At 38.5% G+C, this 14,267-nt stretch overlaps 1 long non-coding RNA gene across 1 annotated transcript; it reads right to left on the reverse strand.

Moving 5' to 3' along the window:
- Positions 1-774: 774 nt before the first annotated feature.
- Positions 775-13,909, reverse strand: LOC116444544. Its single transcript, XR_004240381.1, has 3 exons — positions 13,626-13,909; positions 12,241-12,363; positions 775-1,140 (listed from the first exon to the last, which is right to left on the reverse strand). It is a non-coding gene; the product is annotated as an uncharacterized LOC116444544 (long non-coding RNA).
- Positions 13,910-14,267: the final 358 nt, after the last annotated feature.

Below are 14,267 nucleotides of genomic sequence, written 5' to 3' on the forward strand. Positions count from 1 at the left end.
TATGGCAAGGTGTGTATCTGCCTCTTCTCCCAAATAACAAGTGACAGGATGAGGAAGTGGCCTTCAGTTGTGCTAGAGGAGCTTTAGTTTGGATATTATGAAAAAATGTCTTCACCAGTGTTGTCAAGCACCAGAATAGGTTGCCCAAGGAACTTGTTTTGTCACCATCCCTGAAAGCATTTAAGAGGTGTGCATCTGTGGCACTTAGCAACATGGTTTAGTGGTGGACTTGACAGTGCTGGGTTAATAGTCTGACTCAATGACCTCAGAGGTCTTTTCAAATCTAAATGGTTCTATGATTCTACAGCTCAGTGTTAAGACTGTATTATGCACATACACATCTGTTCTCTGTTTCAAAAAATTAAGAAGGGCTTTGGCTTCTGCTGTCACGAAGAATATGAATTTACAGAATTTTGGAAGAGGCAGAACAACAAGCTGAAATTACTTCACTGTTCCAGCCTCAGGCTTCACAATTTTATGCAGTATTTCCTTCACCAAAACATACAGGTTTTCTTCTCAGTCATCTCAACGAGAATGAGAACATCTCCTTACCACACCTCAGTTTTTTGTTTAAACTGGTCACAAACTGCTATTTTTAGAAGAAACTGTCTTTACAGATAAAATTTTAGACAGAGGGACATCCCACCTGGGACTCCTGGTGTGGGATTGAGAGCACATAGATAGCAAAGTACAAAAATGGAGGTAGCATGAACCCAAAAAAATTACTAGGACTAGATTTCAGAATTACAAAATACTCACACATCATACTCAGCATCACTGGCAGCTAGGGAGTGTTTAATACATCCAAAACACAGACACCTTCACTTTTCAAAGCTTTGTTTTCAGTTATTCACATACTGTAACAATGAAGTGTCGATCACAATTCAGATCCTTTGCTCTACACACCACAGGCCTGGCAAGAAAGACCCTCAGAGTTCCCCTGCCCAGAAAAGTCGGTCCAAAAAGGGTGTGAGAGAAGAGCAGGGCAAAGAACCAATCATGCAGAGAAAATAATCACAGGGTGTTGAGCAGGAATTTATTTCCTTCTCTCACCCTCCTCTCCCCAATTCTTCCTTTGGAAGGGATGCTCTGCTCTGTAAGATAATTAGCATCTTCAGGGGGGAAAAAACCCCACCCAACCTATAAACAAAGAGATTAAATAGAAAATGAACAAAAGAAGGAATAAGAAATGATCTCCTGGAAAAATGTTCCCCATCAAACTTACTGAGAAACATGGGCTTATAGTCTAGTTACAGCTAAGCACTCTGTGCCTAAGTAAAAAATAAATTAGTATATTCTGATATTTTTGCAGAAGCAACAATTGTGGACTAAAATACACATGTAAAACAGAGATGACTCCTGTTAATAGAAGGGAGAGCAGCGACACAAAAAATTGTAGTTTACAATCATGCCCTTGTAATTTTGGAGTGAACACATTAAGACAGAAATATCATAATGCAATTTGGAGAAGAAATGCTATTTCTTCCTTTATCCAAAAATATTTTCTATCTTTGGAAAATACTAGATGAATCTGAAAACTATTCTATTCCAAACAGCCAATATACACCATTGCCTCCATGTGTTTGGTTCATCCGTCCAAATGTTGTCACTGACAGGAAGAGAAACATTAAACACAGTCAAGTATCATTAATTAACACCAGCCACAATGGACTAGAAAATATGTCTACTTTAAAAAACTGTTATCCATAAGCTCATTATTAAAACAAGCAAATGAAACACCCTCCCGGAAAAAACCTGTAATACAACCTGAAAATGAGAACTTGTTTCCCCAAGAAAACCATTAACCCTGAAAAGAATTCAATGCATGGTGTGCAAAACCAGGAGACACCCAGCTTTACTGGAACATTTCCTCAAAATGACAGTCAAATACGAAGAAGGTGTACTGTATTTTACAGGTATTGTACAGGCTCCTTACCACTTTTTTATTTCTCCAACAAACCAGAAGAACACCAGGAAGGCACCTCTCTGCCCTCAGAAACCACTTGTGGGAAGTCAGGGCTGGTATTTGACCCATTACCTTAATTACATCTGCTCACCTTCATATCTCATGCTGGATTGTAATTCACAGGGCGGAGGTATAAAAGACTGTATTGCGCTTTGGTTTTTGTTGCTTTGTCACTTTTGCTTATGCAACCTGAGCTTCAGCCAGAAAAGACTTGACAATCACTCTAAGATAAGAAAGTCCTGGTTTCTCATTTATTTGTTGGCAGACTAAAAATGGAATTGCTGTTGTAGGGTTTGGGGGCCATTAGTTATAATCCACTCCCACATATCCACAGCAGTACAGCGACATATGTACTGTACTGAAGCTCAACAGTAATACTATTAATAATCACTGGGAGTAGCCGTGGTCATGGCACAGTACTTGAAGTTAGGAGATTGAATTTTGGTGGGTGTAAATGGAGTGGCTTAATAAAGGAAGCAGACAACTAAGTTGTTGTAATAGTTGTAATTCTCCAAACTGAAACAATATTACAGGTATTCTGCTATAACACTGGCAGCTGCAGAGCTATTGGAGATTTGGTGCAGTGAAGGGAGAAGTGACACTGACTGTGCCTTAATTATGCCTCCCCTGATAGGGGAGAATTTTAGAGTCTTTGCCAGGAGTCCAAGAGACGAACGGGACTATCAGCCTTCTGTGCTTTCAGATAGCTGTTTATTAAGTCTTATCAGAGAAATAGAGCCACTTAACGTGACCCAGACATAGCACAGAGCAGAGAGTGCAGGAGAATGCCAAATTATCAAGATTACATAGCCTTTTTAAAGGTAAATTAACCAATGGTCACTAAAAGTGTACATTATTTTTACTTTCCCACCAACGTAAAAGAAATCATCTAGTCACATAGACAGGAACTGCAGAATTCTTTATCCAATCATCCCAAACTACTTCTACTGCAGAATATGGAGTAGTAGAAGAAGAAGAAGAAGGTCTGGAGAACAACAACAATCCTCCATTTTGAAGTTTTTTGCTTTTATCTATTTACTATATTAACAAACCCAAATCCTCTAAATTTTTCACCCTGTGACAATCTTACATAATATTCTATCACCTAGTTCACACCATTGTAGATTCTAATTCTTCCCAGAGGGTAGGCAATTTTCTCCAAGGATGAAGTTCAAAAACAGTGTTGTCCAGGGGGGTAGAACCCTTCAAAACAGGTAGAGAAATATTTTCTGCACTATGAGTTCCTACAGAGAAGGTCTGGGTAGAGGTGAATGCTGGAAGAATTAAAAATCAGATAAAGAAATATGTCCCACCACTTCAACTTTCTGACAAAGACTGAGCTATGTTGTCCGAAAGTCCTAATGCTGTAACCAAACAAAACCATTGTTTATGGTTTCCCAGAAACTAGAGAGTGGGAACACATCTGATCCCTTTAACTAAACAGTAACATCAAAGATAGCTATTTATTTACAACAGTTTTTAAACAGAAAAACTTGCAGGAATGCACTAACGCTGAAATAGTTTTACAAATTCTCTATAGTACACATTTTCTCTAAGAATAAAAACAAGGCAATGCATTTCATTCTCACCTGTGAAGTTTGCAGGTCTGCTTTAGGAGACACTTAAGTGATAATTGTGAAGAATTTGGTAGAATTACTATAATTCTTCTTGCCTTAGGAAAAAAATGTCAAGCCAATGTGGTTCATTGTTTTTTATAAAATAGAGATTTTTTCTTCTTTTTTCCTTCTAAGCTGTAGAGTAAGATAAGTAGTAAGTTCATATCAAGCAAAGAAGGCAGTCATTCTGCTGAAAACTTTGTATGCCTTGAACAAGAAAATTTGGTACATAATGAAAATGGTGACTTAAGATGGTAAAGATCCATATAGTTCAGGGGACTGGATGTTGTTATACACATATTTCAGAAAGATAGGGAGGGAAGAAAGGGAAAGGGAGGAGGAACTGCCTTATGTAAGCAAGTTATTAGTTCTAGGACCTTCTGTATCAGGAGAAAGAACAAAGAGTTTTCAGCTATCAGTTCAGGAGTATTAAGTGGGCAACAGAGATGAGAGGTAAAAAATGCCCCTTAAATTCTTGGAAAGTGCCAGGAACTTCTTTCAAGAGTCAAAAGAAGTAACTGGAGATGAGCTTTTCTACATTTCATCCTGAGAAATGGAATGAGATCAAGGAAGGAGATTTGCATAAAAGTGATGGTGATATTCTATAGTTCATGATTCTTTAGAGAAAAAGAGAGGAAGGATAACAGAATAAAGAAAAATTTGAATATAGGATTATTTTTTCTCAATAGGATTATTGTTACTCATGGAAATGCAGTCTAAGGGCAAAAAGGATAAAAAGTTGGTAATTAATAGAAACTTATTATGAACTTGAAACATAAATAAGAGAACAGTTCATGCAGAAGCACAAGATCCTTGTGGAGAAATAATCTGTCAATAAGTAGAAGCTGGGAAGGACTTTACAGGCAGCTTTTCTGCAAAATAGCATCTGGGAGATGTACTGGAAGGAAAACTGAACAGAAACCAACACTGTCAAACTGGAATAAAAAAACCCCAAAATTCACAAAAGCACACAAGAGTCACATGTGAAATATATGGAATAGTGTTTTCTCTCTGTAGCATTGTCAAGTCCTCAGCTGAAATGCTGTGTCTAATTTTGGTTGTTTCAAGAGAGATGTGCATGATAGGAATTAAGGAAGAAAGTGAAACTGAAGGCATATAAAAGATACAACCCTTGAGGAAAGACAGATGGAATTGGGTTTGATATAGTGGAAATATGCAATTGATTCTAGAAAAATCTGAGAGACTGTTGCAAAACCAGTAGAATCCAGTGTCTTCCATATCTACTGTGGAGCTAAATTACAATAAGAAAGAAAAAAATCAGAATGCTTTTAGCTGGGCCAGATGACTGATGAAACTCTTGATGTCTAGACTTTCAATTTATTTCTTTTTGGTATTTTTTTCTTTTAAAGTCAAGCAATTTTGTCTACAAGGAAAAAAACGGTATAGATGATTTTGCCTTGAAGTATGGGGAAAGATGAAATTGTCTTCTGAGATTTCATCGGCTCTATTTTCTCTGTTGTGCTGATAAATATAATGAAGGGTAAAACAAAATGAAAGTGGTTTAATCACAAACAACTTGTATTATGATAAAAGACATGAGTTTAGTAATAAACTGAGTCTGTGGAACAGCTGGCAACAGTTTTGGTGAAGGTTTCCGCTGGCGAAAGATGGGAAAGTGGACAAATGGCAGTGACTTCACAACCTTGTCTGTACCCTGGGGTGGGTCATTGACATGGCATTTTTATTAATTTTCAGGATTCTTTTTGGAGTGCATCAGTTATTTCACTTTCAGATGAAAGTGAGGTTTGGTTTTGGGAATAGTTTATTTCTGAGTTTACTTCCAAGAGCTTATTTCTATAGAACACTTTTGATTCTTTCCATCTTTTGCAGTCCTGGAACAGTGTCCTTGTGGCTTCATTTCTGCACTGACACGATATATCTGGGAGCATGCAATGCATGTCCTTAACTTTGGCTTACACAAATATTTCTCTGTGTTTTTTCTTTCCATGTAACTTCACTGTGACGCAGCTCAGCACTCACTCAGCGTGACTGGAGAGTTGAAGGAAGCAAACAGTATGTCTTAGGGTTTTGGCTGTGCCACCATGGGATGCCAAGGAAACTCAGGTTAGGCAGTACTCCATGGAAATGCGGCTGTGCAGAAGGGCTATTTCTGAGCAAAATGGATAAAAGCTGTTAAAACCATCAAGTCCACGGACCTCTTCTGCAGACAATGAATATATTTTTAGCAGTGTAGACATAACTCCTGATACAATTTTTTCACTGATACAATGTCATAGTGTTTCATGAATATAACCCTGGGATGAACAAAACCGTGTGAAATAAAACCTTTCTGTTTCTGAAAGGTCTTATTCAAGCACTCCATTCCATCTCACATCAAAAAGTTCGGTGATAGTGAATTCATAATTCACAGTTCACAATAAAAAATGTGGAGAAAATATCAGATGTCTTTACTACAAGGATAGCACCAGACAAGCTCCTGTCTTTGAACTGAACAAGATTTTGAATGTGCTACATAGTGCTGGACAGGATGTTAGCAGCACAGAGAATTTCAGTTCACTTTTTAGTCTCAGAGTCTCAAAGGGAATTACCAAGTGGCAATTATTTTCTTTTAAATATTTGTATTTCTCAACACAATGCCAAATCTTGAGGGCAAGGACCTCTCTCTTTCACTTTACTGTCTGACCCTCCAATAATATAGCATTTTGTACATATATATAATTTAAATAACATGACTGAATCAAATGGGTGTTCATACACGTAGCATGTGTTTACTACTGGAGGATGTTCTGATTAAATGTTTATATGCTCCAAAGGGTCAGTGAATGTCGTAATTTTCATTTAAAGGAATCAGTGTAAACATCTCTTCTCTCTGAGCATGCATTTCATGACTCATGAGTACATCACTGAATCTTTCCCTTGTCCGGACAGGCCATGATAAAAACTAAGTTTTTTAAAAGGTTTTAAAGATGTGTGCAGACCGTGACATTCCACTCATAGTATTTAATATAGGAAAAAGAAAGTTAAAATGCAGAGGCAGAAAAAAGTGAAGACACATGTAAAGCATTTAACCCTACCTGAAATAACTCTTAAGACAAATAAAACTGTGGGTTTCATATTTAAATAATGTATATTATATTATAACTGAATGATGGAGAGAGTGGCTGTCTCCGGATCGAGCTGGTGTTGATGTTCAGGACCATATTTTTTCCTAAATCATAGTTTTTCCTGTCTGCTCCCCCACCCAGCTCCCCACCATGGCTGTCCCCTCTTCTGAGGGACACAGCACCTGCCTGTGCAGCTGGTATCACCACTTCTCTAATTTCAAACCCACATTTTCCCTTTGTTTAAAAGTTCTCATTTCTTTTGGAATGCCTTAGGTTTTGAAAATCTTAGGTATCCCCTAGCATCACATCTCATAGTCACCTCCAAGGTATATGGTCCCTGAGGACATGAGTCCTAGGAAAAGGCATCCTAGGATTAATAAGAAATTGTCTCAGAACAGAGGAGACGGGGAAAATTTCTGAAGGCAGCTGCCTTGTACTACTTGCATGCAAATGACAATTGATCACCAAAATAAATCACCCTGGTTATAGAGTCAGCTTAGATCTCTCAGATTAGAGAAGTTGTGGCTTCTGCTCATAAAGTTGTGTTCTGTGGTCACAATATTGTTTTGCCTTGGGGCAGTTAGGATTTTTCCATGACAGACTGTTCACATTTACTAGGCTGTGTTCTCTTCTGATGAAAAATATTTTGGCATTTCAGACAAAAGCAGTAGGATTTCTGCCAGCTGGTGGTTCCCGCCTTTCAGACTGCAGTGTCTGGTGGCTAGTCTTGATGCTGGCTACTACGGCACTGAGTTCTGGTTCAGAGGTAGCAAGACTGACAGGGCTGAGGGGAGGAACAAAGTGTCACACCCATTTTTTTGCACAGGTAGATGAATTGTGGTGAGAGGAAGAGTGAAAACTCCATGTCCCAAAGCTGACTTATTCAAACTCCAGTGCTTAAAAGGAAGATGCTGGCATCTTCTAAATTTCCTTCCGTTTTGAGTAGGTAGTCTCTCAGGTATCACTACAATCTCCCATTCCTACTTCTTCCCCCTTCCACTTTGAGAAGTAACAGTATTCACTGACCTGCATACTCTGCAGACTGGGATCTAAAACTACATCTTTTTCCCATAAGTTCCTGACCCAGTCCTTCAGCTGACAGGTGAATGGAGTTTAGGAGCATGTTTTGTCCAGTGTAATCTTTAACAATTCACACTCCCAAGAGTGAAGGAAGCCCTTCACATGGACTGAGGAGTCCTCAGGCAGCTAAAGAGGCTAGTGAAATACAGATCCTGGGTTTTGTTGTGATGTAAACCCTAGATCAGGACTCTCTGTACTGTTTTCATGCAGGGCTGAACTTCTAGCTCTAGCTGTGTTTGCAATATTAAACTAGTTATGTAAGTGTACATTTTTGTACGCATCACTGCACAGCCATGCCTGGGCTCTCACCAAACTTTCCTTCTGTTGTACCACTTTCTAAACAGATTACAAGAGCTCTAAAGAGCTTCTGGTTGGACCGAAATTAACATGGCTGACAAAAAGGTCTGATGAAAGATACTTCCTTTTAAGTAGAATTTGATGCTTCCAAGGTATGCACAAGAACATGCGTGAGTAGCTCTTAAAGATTTGGGAAATGGTTTACCTTTTCAAATTAACAACAGCATGCCAAAAAAGATTAGGTTACCAGAGACTAGTTTTTGAAATATATTGATAAAGAGAAAGGATAGGAACACTGAAAAACAATGGTAACTGTTTTTTAATTCCTCATTATTCTTTTCAAAAGGCTGTCAGATTATCTCTGCTATACTACCAGAAGCTATTTGAAGATCTTGAATGGTCTCACAATTGCCTAATGAATGATTTAGTACAGGAATAAACTCAGGTAGTGCATCACTTAATTAACTGGCTCATAAAATAACTGCATTCAGAGAAGTAATACTTCGTTTTAAGGGATCTTTAGTTGCATTGCAGAATGATAGTAAAATAGATATTCTAAAAAGTAACTATTTGGGATCAGTATCACTAAAAGTAAACTCAAAGAACAAGAAGAAATTTGATTTTAATATGGTTGCTACTCAAATACTGCTTTGATTTATTAAGGGATACAAATTTGTTTAGGTAAACAAAACAAAACAAAAAAGACTTTTCCCTCCTGTTCCTCCTTATAACAATCTGTGTCGTTCACCATGACCCAGTTGTACTATCCTGATGAACTGATACTTATGGAAATAATTAGAAGAGCCCAGCTGTACTACCCATGACCAAATATCCTTGAAGTCCATATGCACCGCGTGTTTCCCTTTATAAAGTCATTCAGAAAAGCTTTTAATGAATTGCAAGTAAATTCTTACCATATGTCCAAGAGAGCAATCAGGGGGAGCTTTCAGCTAGAATCACTGTAAAAGCATTGGATTTTTTTTTTGCTGTTTATATTGGATGCTATCCTATAACCAATAAGAAGACACAATCTGAACATTTATCACTTTTACACGTCCAAGGCATTTATACTGTAATGCCATGGAATACAGCATTCAGCAGTGTTGCCCTAGCTATAAACCTGATAAAAATGAATAAGCTCAAAACCCAGCTATTTCTCCTGAGAACTTAGAGATTTATGTATTTTTTAATCAAGAAAACTATTATTGTGTCTTTTCCAGCCAAAGACCCCAGAATAACCTATCATAGCCTTAACCAGAATCCAACAGGGAATAATCCCTCCCTTTCCAAAAGCACATAAAAGTTCAACCATGGAACAAGACAAAGCCAAAACTTACTGAAGTGCTAAAAACAATCAAAAGTGAGGGCAGGAAGCTCTTATCCACCAGCAGTTCAGCATTCTGTGAAATGCACAACATTTAAATTGCTACTCTGCTGGATGTGGATCATGACTGTGGTTCTGGGTCCCCCAGAGGAAAAGGGTGCCCCAGTGCCAGGATGCAAGTCCGATTGCTGCAGGAGAGGGGAGATGCAGCCATGCTGGTGGGATGTCCAATACGTGGTAGGGCGCTTTGAGGCCTGGTTTTGGTCCAGTTAATGTTATCCAATTATGTACACAGCATGAAGAGGTTTTACAGGCAAGGTTAGGCACCCGTTGATAGGCAAATTCTCCTTGCTAGTGAGGGACAATTAGAACCCTCTACATAAAATTGGCTCTTCCCTACTCTGGGAATGGAATTCAGCTGACAGACTCAAATACATTTATGTGACCACATGTTTATGCCTGCCCATGAACCGTATGTCCAAATTCCCATTGTAGTCAACAGAGTCTAGTCAATAACGCAGACATCTACTTTAAGGTGATCTGACCAGTTCCCTGCACTCTGGATATCTCACTTGATGGACTACATCTTCACTGATGGGAGTAGGACATCTCTACAAGAAGACATCTGAAATGATGTCTCTGAAGATGGGAACAGTGTCCCCACATTGAATGTAAGTGAACATCACTGTGTTTTTGCAAATGTTAACATAATTTTCCCGAGGGGAAAGCCTGGGAAGATGACGGTTCATGATGGTCAAAACTTTCAGTAAGCATGTTTTTTTGTTTAAATAAACCAAGTCCATAAGCCATTCAGCTCTACCATCCCCCTGAAATGTTACACTGGAGGAATCACAGTACTCTTAGCTGTTGTTCTCTTGGAGAGCAAAAAGCGAAGTTGATCTTAGGATAACTGTCTCTTGCTGTCTTAGATTCAGTACATAAGGCTCACTCTTTCAGAAACAAGAACATCTGACTTGCTTAAACCTTGCATTATGAAAAGCTGTGCTTATGGATGTTTCCTTCTGATGATTTTCATCTTACGTGCCAACAGGTGTTTTGAAAATAATATGAGTTTAAAGTAACCAACAACATTGAAAAAGACTTGTGACATCAGTAAATATTGTGGACTTCCATTCACTGATTTGAGTATTTAAATGCAGGAAATGTGGCTTGTTGTGAGAATGGTCATAGACATGAAAAGAGATTAGCCAAATCCACAGTTTTAAAAAAAAAATATGTCTAATTCTCCTGCTTTGAAGGCCTCTTTTATAAAAAGCCAGAAATGTTACTGTTTTGGATAAAATTTGCTGTTACTGATGTCTTCCATAAAATATCCTCATTAAAAAGAAAGACTGCAGTATTACGGTCAAGACTTATCCTACCCATTAAGGTAGATTTAACATGAGAAATCAAATAATGAAATTTATCTACACCAGTATAGCATAATATCACCACTGTAACTGCCAAAGAAGAGTTACTGGTTGAGTAGAGTCAGGGAGAGTGGTATATCTTGCTTTTCTTTGCTTTATTTCTAGGTATTACAGGGACAGTATAAAGCATGATGTAACTTTTAAATTCCATGCAGGTGAATGGTAGGAGTGAGAATCCATGAAGTGTTTCTAAAATGATGCTGTCATGTCAAACGCAGTATTTCTATGGCATTGAATAGTGTTCAGGTTATTTCCTGATGGTTGTCACTCTTTGAAGAAGGAGTCTCTTCCTATGGATTTTGGTCAGAAGAGCAGCTTGCGCTAAATTCAGAATTCAGGGAAGTTTTCAAAACATATTTAAAATTATTTTGTGGGCAAATTAATTTTTTATATAGCTACAAAAAGGCAATTAAAAAAAATATTCTCCAAGTGGCTATGTTATTTTTATGCTCTTCAAATTACCCCATCCCAAAAGCTTTCCTAAAAATATTGCAAAACAAAGGTTCAAAGTAGCTTCCTTAAGATAGTATTTTAAACTTTGGGTACCGAGGATACATGAACATGGAAATTAAGAAGTGTTATTTTATTACCAACCATCTGCTTTTATGTGCATATTCTGAATTAAATTAAATTTCTTTCACCATGAAGCCAGAAGGTTCACAAGAGAGGCAAATCAGACATTGGAGTGGTCGATTGAGCCTTGTTTCAAGGAAGCTTATGCGGGGAGTTAAACTGGAACTCCACACAAAACTTTCCTTATGTTATATCCCTTATTCCTGTAATGATATAACTCCCCTGGGCTTCTAACAATAAGAACTTTGCTCTAAATATTTAAGAAAATAATTTTAGACATGAGGTAGTCCAGAAAGTTGTGATTTGTTTACTTTTTTAGCTATTCAACCTCTAATTTGTGTGATCTTGGGCAGATAATTTTCTCCTGTTTACGAAAGTAAAAGAGAGAGATTTTACTGATTTTTTAAAATATTTATATATTCATGAAGTGGAATTTGTGAAAGACAACTTTCCTGATCCACAGAAGTGCTGTGAGAACACAGAGAAAGGGTGAAACGCCAAGATTCTACAGACAGAAAAGTCAGATATGTACATGGTACTAAATGTAGTAGACAGCAAATGAAAAAAAAAATCCAGTAAAATTTTATTTTCTTCTGAGAGGATGAACTGTGTGGGTTAGAGCTCAGAAATACAAGTTTTTAATTGGGAATGGCAATTTCCCCCAAGAGAGGAGCTAGAATTTCTCTGGTGTTAGAGGGCATGTTAAAGCCTATTTTGCAGAAGAGCTTAATATGAGTCACACCTGTTCAGATTTTGCTTAATGTTATGGTGTATGAAAGAAACTTTTGACCTTTCTTAAGGAAGCACAGAACTGTACCAGGCTGGTCAGGAAATCTTGGCAAATCTGGAAGGCTACAGCAGGACGTACCTTCTGTTTAATGTTCAGATATTTTGTAAGGCACTGTGTAGGCTGTAAACTGCAGAAGAGCTACTACCGCTTTTTTTGAGAATGCCACCTTCTAGCTTTCATTTACTCTCCCACATGATTTATCTGAAAAAGAGAAAAATATCTCAGTAGCTGAAGCTGTTTCTTAGCTCAGTAACAACCCAAACAGTAAGGACACAACAGTGCGAAGATTGTGAGAGAAAGCTGAAGAAGCTGGTGAATTATCAGTATGCAGGGTCATGCACATGTACAAGCCTGCTCAGCCAGCATTTTCAGGCTGGGCTCTTGCTGAAACACGTGATAAAAAAGTGAAGGGCAATCTAATTAAAAACTAGAAATGCTGCACTGAGGCCATTCCTGTTTACCTCCCACTATAAAAGACGTGCCCTCTGTTGCATGCTACATAGTAATAAACAACCCTATGGAAAGGCACTGTGGCAAACAGAACACCTCCTGCTCTAGTTCCCAGGGCTGCTCTTTCCCCCCTCTGTCCTCGACCTCAAATAACTCCTCCTTTCCTCCACCACTGGCCTCACCAGCCCTCCTAGGCACTCCTGGCCAGGCTCAGCTGTGCTTGTCCCAAAGGTCACCAAGGACAGGTGCCCTGCTGCTGCTCTGTGGGCTGCCAGTGAGTAAAGGCAGTCGGAGTCCCAGTCCTGGCTCTGTACGAGCTTGCAGAACAGAATGAAGAGTCCCTGGGCATCAAAGGAAAATCCAGATGTTCCCCTCCCATCCATATTTAGGATTCACCTATTACCACCTCACAGCAGGAGCAATTTCATTCTTCGAGCTGTTTTTACTCAACACGCTAAAATTAGTAATATCTTGAGTTTGATAATGACTGTCATCTGAGACTAAGGATGTTTTGCAACAATATTACAGTATTGACTGGATTTCAACTAGTGAAACAGCAAAACCTTTTATCTCTCATTTTTTTATTAAAAAAAAATGGGAGACATATTTGAATAAATAATCAGTTAAGTTAAGCATAGTAAAGTAAATCTAGTCAAGACAGGCTGAGTGTTAGCACTGAGTTCCAGCTACAAAACCAGGCACTAAAATCTGGAACATTGTAGTAAAAACATAATTTCTAAGAGATAAGTGAAATGTTGGGAAATGGTGTCCCTCCCACCACAAGGCCTTTGAGATGTCATAGATGAGATATAATCAGTGACTAGTTCAACCAAATTTTAGTTTGAACTTTGCTACTAAATCTGGTCTCCATTTAATGTAACGGCTATCAGAATCAAATTGCACTTAAAACTTTTGGTAACAAATGACTAGCAAATAGACCCGAGGCCTATGCAGTGGGAAGCAGATACCTGAATATAACCACAATCAGAGAGAGATAAAATGCCTTCACTCACCAAAGGGTCCATAAATAGATAGGAAGCACTACTGATTTGTTGGATGGGTCAGAAAATGCTGAAATAAAAACACCAGTTCCTGTTACTTCTTATCACTTAGGATTTGCAATTATTCAAGAGCTGTAGTACCCTCACACCTTCAGCTGGTTACTGTTCTTCTCTCCCACACAAGACAGATTTTGTATGCAGGGAGCAGGAAATTCCCTTGAGCCAGAGGGGAAACTTCAAGTCAAGTTTCTTAACTACCTTTACAAAATGCATCATCACTGCTTATCAGAGGGTGGTTTATGTTTAATATTTTCAAAGAGATAAAAGGTTATGAACCAGGAACCTGGCCCTGATGTTCATGCAAGGTGACAGAAACAGGGAGTGAGGTTCATTTCGGCTTACCTTTAAGTACAGAAAAGCCGCCTCTCGCCATGCACATGATCGTGATGAGTAGGACACATCTCTTTGTCCTGTTAGCTGGTTAATTCAAACAAACCTCACTGGCAGAGGGCAATCTGCTCAGCTGCTTTGCTGTGCAGAAGGTAAGAGTTGCCCTGGTGCAAAAGATCAATATTTAGAAACCAGTCATTGCTGGATACAGCTCAGTAGATCTTTTATTATACCAGGTTAATGTATGCTAGCAGGCAGAGCGCC

This window comes from Corvus moneduloides, chromosome 1, assembly GCF_009650955.1.
Source record: "Corvus moneduloides isolate bCorMon1 chromosome 1, bCorMon1.pri, whole genome shotgun sequence".
NCBI classification, from domain to species: domain Eukaryota; kingdom Metazoa; phylum Chordata; class Aves; order Passeriformes; family Corvidae; genus Corvus; species Corvus moneduloides.